Source organism: Lathyrus oleraceus, chromosome 1 (assembly GCF_024323335.1).
Source record: "Lathyrus oleraceus cultivar Zhongwan6 chromosome 1, CAAS_Psat_ZW6_1.0, whole genome shotgun sequence".
Taxonomy (NCBI): Eukaryota; Viridiplantae; Streptophyta; class Magnoliopsida; order Fabales; family Fabaceae; genus Lathyrus; species Lathyrus oleraceus.
The window spans coordinates 181,117,145-181,124,177 of NC_066579.1; positions in this window are offsets into that span (position 1 = coordinate 181,117,145).

Below are 7,033 nucleotides of genomic sequence, written 5' to 3' on the forward strand. Positions count from 1 at the left end.
AGCCAGATCAAAAGTTTCCCAAAATGGAAAGTGACCTGTAATTTCAAGTTTCCAAAAATGGCAAGTTTTTGGACCATCTTCAACTTGACTTTCCAACATCAAAGAAGCTTCAAATGAAATTTTGTCCAACATGAAAGTTGAATATCTTTCTCTCCCATTTCCAAAAAGTCCAAGATCATGAGCATCTGATGAATGGTTGAGGAGTTATGCTCAAATGATCACCAAGTGTGCATGAAACTTCAACAAGCCATAACTTTTGATCCAAAGCTCTAATTTGAGTGCCTCTTTTTGCATTTTGCTCCTTATGACATATATTTTTCAAATCCATCATTGCATTGCATGAAATTTCATCACATGATCATTTGCTCATTCATGAACATTTTGGAGGGAAATTTAAAAATTCAAAATTGGTGCATCATATGAACAAAATACCATTGCCATTATGCTTATGAGATGATTTTGAGTGAGTTTACACCTCCATGTGGTACTGTTCACGTGTGAATTTGCATGGCACCTCACATTTTCCAATTTTTGCCATACACCTCATTTTCACTAATCATAATTAACTCATGCTTAATTCTGATTTGGATGTGATTAGGAGACCATATATAAATCAAATCATAACAGAATTTCAGATTTTTGAACATTCTAGATCCAAAATTTCTCTTCCCTCCAAATTTTTCTCTCAATTGAAACTTGAAATTTTTCCACATAGCACCTTGATTTTATTGGATATTCTTGTTCTCTGATCATCATTGAGTGTAGATCAAGCTCCTGATTGAAGAATTCGAGCCAGAATCAAGCACATGAAGCTCAAGAACATGAAGATGGAAACTGACTTTTGAGCTAGATCCAAGCATCTCCAAGCCTCAATTCACGCACAAAGCTTCATAACATCACCTCAGGAGTGGATCTGGATACTTGCAAGACCTCAAATCCACTGTTTCATTGGACTGCTCTTCAAGAGGTTAGATTTTCGAATCTCTTAATTCTCCTTTTTATGTGCATAGACTTGTAGATCTTTGAATGTTGGTTACACTGATATAAATTTCATAAAATTTGGTTGAGAATTGGCTGAGTTATGTGAAATTAAAGTTTGTGTGTCAAATATGTTTGTGTTCGATTTGCATGATTCATGATGAATTAGATCAAAATAATATTGGATTTGTGTTCTACATGTGATGACCTTTCCATTGATGTATATATTGCATGGATCTGGAAAAAAATTGATGATGATCACTGTAGCAACCACCGTCTCAAGGTAGGAGACGGTGGAAACCATCGCCTGGCATAGTAAAACCGCCGTCTGGTTTTTTAGGCTAGGGTTTGTCCGTGTCACGGCCACGCGTGCGTCCCGTTGGCAGAATGGTTGGATGTGCTTCGTTGACCTGCTCCACGCGTATTGTGGACTGTGAGTTGGCACGCCAACTCATTAATGGAACGGCTGTGTTTTGAGCCCAGCGCTTCACTACACCCTTCGATTCCTGGCCAATGCATTTTGGCATTTATTTGTTTATTCAGCGCGTTTTCACTCATACACAGTTCGATTCCCACCGGTTCCATTTTTTTCAAATTTAATCCAAACATTTCATTTCCCTCCATTTCATCATGTGTTTTCTTCATAATTTCAAATATTTTCATGCAACTTGTAAAAATCATAACAAATTGAAAATGCATCCAAATCACTTCCAATTTTTTGCTATTTGTTCATTTGGATGTCCTTTACTTTTTTATGTGAATTTAATGATTTTATCATTTCTGGATTTTGGATGGTGAATTGTTATTTGAACATGTATGCAAATGTGACATGCTTCATTCTTTCTATTGTGAAATGCTCATACATTGGCCAATTGATTTGAAATTTGGTATGCTGATTCCCAACATGTTACATGATGTTTGAGGCTTGGTTGTGCATTTTTAGCATTTTTCATCTCTGTTTTAGACACATGATTGTATGGTGTGACAATGTGTGTCACACAATTTGATGTCATACTTGTGCATTTTCATTTCTAGGTCAATTGAGTTCTGTTGATTCTAATTTTTGGTATGATGATTGTGTTTGACATGTTGTGTGCACATAAAAATTTCCAGGATTGTTTGTTTCATTTCTGTTTTGATATGGAATTTTGAGTCTTGATGTCCAATTGTGTGCTTTGAAATTTCCTTTGCCATATCTTGCTCATATGATGACTTTGCTTGATGCTTTAGACTTGGTCCTTTTTAGGACATGTTCTTACTTGTTTAAATGTGCTGCATGTTGAATATTGGTTGCTGTTTTGACTTTTTGCTTTGACTTTGACCCTAGGCTTTGCCCTAGGGGTTTGTACTCACAATTTGAGCTTTGCCTTTCAGGTTCAAGCAATTAGTCCTCATGGATGATATGATTTCCTTGCTTGAGATGCAAGTTACTTTGGTTAACTAACCTTGCTGTTTTGTAGGTCACTTGAATGATGAAATAATTTGAGTTGATTGCACTTTGCACCTTGTTTTGTGTACATATTGGAAACCACTGTTGGTTTTGTCTGTTTTCTGTTTGGATGTCTGAATGTGAATACTGATTGTTGGACTTTCTTACAGGTATTTTATCCGCTTTAACTCATTGCTTGAGTTGCTTTGCTTTGCTTGTGGTTGGCATACCACCTAGGTAACCATTCTATCCTCCATGTAGTCTGGAAGACCTGCCATTTCTTTTGGCAGGCACCTGTCTGAAGCCCTCCTTAAGAGGCCATGTTTTTGTTTGTTTAAGTTTATGCTAAAGACCTCAATGAGGCATGGTTACATGTAAGACCTCCTAAGTGAAGAGGTGATTGGCAGATAAAAGGGATGTGCAATCTTATTGTGTCAGTCATGTGGAATAGGGTCCCTCATTCTGGACCCCCACACATTCTTTGTCTTGAGCTCACCCAGGCCAGGGTTAAGAGCTATGAGGTCTAACCCTCATTACCTTTTCATCTGCTCGCCCTGACGGTCAATGTCAGTGGTTAAGAGCCTCAGACACCCCTTCTAGTGTTGGCTTGTTTGTCGAGGTTGATATGACCCATTGACTAAAGCCCAGCCTTGTATGAGCCGCTTGTTTGCATATAGTGTGTGATACCTGTTCACCTGTGATGTTTACTTGCTATTTATTTGCTGTTTCAACTTGCTTCCTGTGCGAGTTAGGATCTGTTTAGATACCTCAACCTAGGACTATTGTGGATTGCATGACAACTATTAGGCTCGAGTCATTCTCCCTTTGAGTTTGTTATTCCCCGGTCTCTGGTTAGGAGAAAGTTTCTCCCCTGTTAAGGGGAACTACGTCGCCCTGATCCTCATACCAGATGAGGTACGTAGGCAGGAGATCGTGCGAGATCTCTCCGAGCAACCTTTTTCTTTTTGCGTGTGTTTGCTTGACAGCTTTTAGGTCCGAGTACCAGACTCCCTGTTAGCTTGTCAATTTGATAACCTTCTTCCTTTTTGTGTGTGTTAGGAGGTGGATGTAAGACCGGCGATTGGCATTCAGTTTCCTATTTGTTGTGTGCTTGGAGTCTGATGTAAGTCCAGCCATTGGCATTCGGTTTCCTGTTTTTGTTTGTTGTTTGGAGTCTGATGTAAGTCCAGCCATTGGCATTCGGTTTCCTGTTTGTGTTTGTTGTTTGGAGTCGGACGTAAGACCAGCCATTGGCAGCCTGTTTCCATTTGCGAGTTTCGTTTGACGTCTCAGCGTCCCTGTTTCAGTGTTTGTTTTAGCGTGCGTTAGCCGAGCTACGAGTGCTCTGATTCTTACTCTGGTTAGAGAAGATACGTATGCATAGGATGCGATGTCCTAGCGAGCACGTTTCCCATGTCCCCGAACTATGTTAACTCTGATGTTTGTCTTTGACAAACTACGTAGGCCCAGGATGCGACATCCTGCCGAGTCCGCTTCCGTCTTCTTCCATATGTGTTGTATTCCAGTGTGATTGCATTCTTTTTGAGCATTTATTCAGCAACCTTATTCTATTCTTTCGAGCGTGGATCCCGTCGAGTACGACGGACGTGAGGGGTGCTAATACCTTCCCCTTGCGTAACTGACTCCCGTACCTTGTAATCTCCGGTCGTAAGACCATTCCTTTCCAGGTTTACTTCGAGCGTTTCCTTTCCCTCCTTTGGGATAAATAACACACGGTGGCAGCTCTGTTTGTTTTGTTTTTCCCGCCGGTTGTTTTTCGCATATGTGACAGGTACGTAGGCAATGGGTTCATCCATTCAAACAACAAATTTGTAAATATAATCTATTCTTTTCTCATCCCTCCAATCTTTTGTACGAATCTTTTCACAAATACCTACCTATAACACACATTCGCAAAAAGGGTTCCCTTAGAATACTAAGGATGTTTTGGGTGCGTAAAACCTTCCCATTTCATAACCAACCCCCTTACCTAGATCTCTGACATTTTTATTAGTTTTTGATTTGAAAAACTTCTTACCTTGGCTTTTGTTCGCTTTTTAGCCTTTCCTTTGGACAAATAAAAGTGCGGTGGCGACTCGAATTGTATGTTGACTTTTTGGTTTAGTCAATAAACCTAAAGGTAATGAAAACCCCGTTACAGAACAGTGGCGACATTGCTGGGAACATGAAAAAAATGAATATACAATCCCGCTAGATTGAGTACCTCACCCTGGGGCGATCTAGGCAAAAATTAGGGATTTGGCGAGTAACTGCATCCTGACAAGACTTTGTTCTATAGCTGTCTTCTGTCAAAGATTCTCGCTCAGTCATCGTCAACTAAAGCTTTAAATACATTAGATTCAGAGTTGGTGGAGAAACGGTCATTATGTTCAATGTAGCCCTTTTCCATGTATATCACCAATTTCAAATTGGTAAAGATCCATGGAGTTACGCCATTTGCGGACTACCACCCCATTAAATAAATTTGAGCCTTTATCCAATTCTTGGCACTCTTATTTATTTCTGTTTAACAAATGTTTGGATGTTTTAATTGATAAATATCATTGCTTTAAACAAATAAAGTCTTATAAACTGTTTTAAACAAAATGAACATCCGCAAAGACTGAAAGGATAAATGGAATGTTCTCAGCGCTTTCCCAAGGATAGTATGATCACCGAAAGGTAAGACATTTGTTCATATTCTGGCATGTTTATATCTTCTTCATCAACTTTCAGTTGTCTCCTTAGCAAGAAGTTGTCTAGAGCAATTGGTGCAGGGCTTGTTTCCCTTTTCATCCCCAGCATGTCAGGTGTTAAAGAAGGATTCATCTCCGATTCCCTCAGCCGAGGCAGTTCCTTTGAGAATGCTTCCAGTGTCCCCCCAGTGGAGCAAATTGTTCTTTCTCCCCTTTGCAGAGTTTCCTCTCCAGCAGTTAGAAGGGAGTGTTTTGATTGACGTGTATCTGGTTGGTGTTTGTTTCCCACGGAATTTCACATCATTCCTTGATAAGTTCCCCAGTAGAGTTCTTCTACGGCGAATCGTATTAATATTCAGCCACCCGCTCCCGAGAATTGATGAGAAGTCTCTGGCAGTTTGAAATTTGTGACTTTGCATGTCCCCAGCTATGATCGATGTCTTCCTGTGTTCGATCATCCCCACCAGAGCTGAGTTCTCCTGTAGGCTTTACCCTTTTTGCTTAGATGTTATGTTGGATGCCCGTTCATGATGCTTGGACCCGTCTGTGTTAAGATATGTCTGTTTGTCAGCATTAATCATACACAAATCATGCATATACATGCATAATCATATCATTTAGATATTCATGATTGCATTCTTTGCCATATATCTTTACTTGTTATCCGCTGCTATTGGTGAAATGTTCTTCCCCAAGCAGATGTTTGTGTCTGATCTCTCCATATAGAGTCAACCCCATAGGCAGAAAGTGTCTATCTTTCCTTCATTATTCCCCACTGAGTTATGTCCTCGTGGATGATTATTGTTTCAGTCTCCTCCCCAATTATGTATCGGGATGGAACTACTCCTCTAAGATATATCCTCTTTGGGATGAGTCTTGTTTGATTGTGTCTTTCCAGTTTGTTCCTGGATTGACTCTCCTTTCTTGTTATCCCCTGCAGTTCCCTGTGGTTCAGTTGTTCAACTGCTCAGTAACCAGTAATTGTTCATCCTTTCCCCAACGGATTTTATGGCCTTCTACCCAGTAACCGGTAGTTGTAAGTCCTATTTCTGCGGTTTTCTACCCAGTAACCGGTAGATGTAATCCCCTCTTTGTTGGTTATCTTTACCTAATAACCGGTATTGATATTCCTTCGTTTTGAGTATACCACCCAGTAACCGGTGATATATCTCTTGGATAATTGTTTTTGTCAGGCAATTTATCCCTTGCGAGTCATCTTTCATTTACCCTTGTTTGGTAATGATTGTTTCTCCTTCGGATTGGTCATCATCTTTTACCCAGTAACCGGTATCCCGATGACCTTTCTTTTTGGTCGATTTATCCTTTATTAACCCAGTAACCGGTTGTGGATAATCTTCCATGCGAGTATGTTATCTACGTTATGACGGTAATATATAATATATCTCATACGCTCTTCAGTCGAAGTCTTTTCTTCCCCAGTCGAGTAAGATTTGTATTCCCTTGTGGAATCGAATGTCCATCCTATAAGTCGAGTTTGCTTTTTCAGCCCTCCTTTCGGATGATGAGTGTCTTGGATATGTTCCCAATTCACGCCTGGTTGGTCACCTATTATATGCCCAGTAAGCGGTATCCCTGGTGTTCCTTCCTTCTGCTCCCTATTATGACTTTTTGTCCCCTGTGGAGTCATATTTTCCTGAGTTGAGATATGCCTTTTAGATCCTCCTCAGATGTTTCGGATGATTGATATCTCTCACCCTTATAACGGTCTTAGATATTCTTTCTCCCTGGGCGTGTTGTTCTCTCACCCAGTAACTGGTGTTTTAATAACATGTCTCTTTTTGAGTTTATTACCCGGTAGCCGGTAATATCTCGGTGTTACTTCCTCAACTGAGTCCTTTGTGGACATCCCCGTCTGAGTCCGGATTTTTTATCTGATGTACCCTTTATGGATAGTTTTGCTGTATTGGCA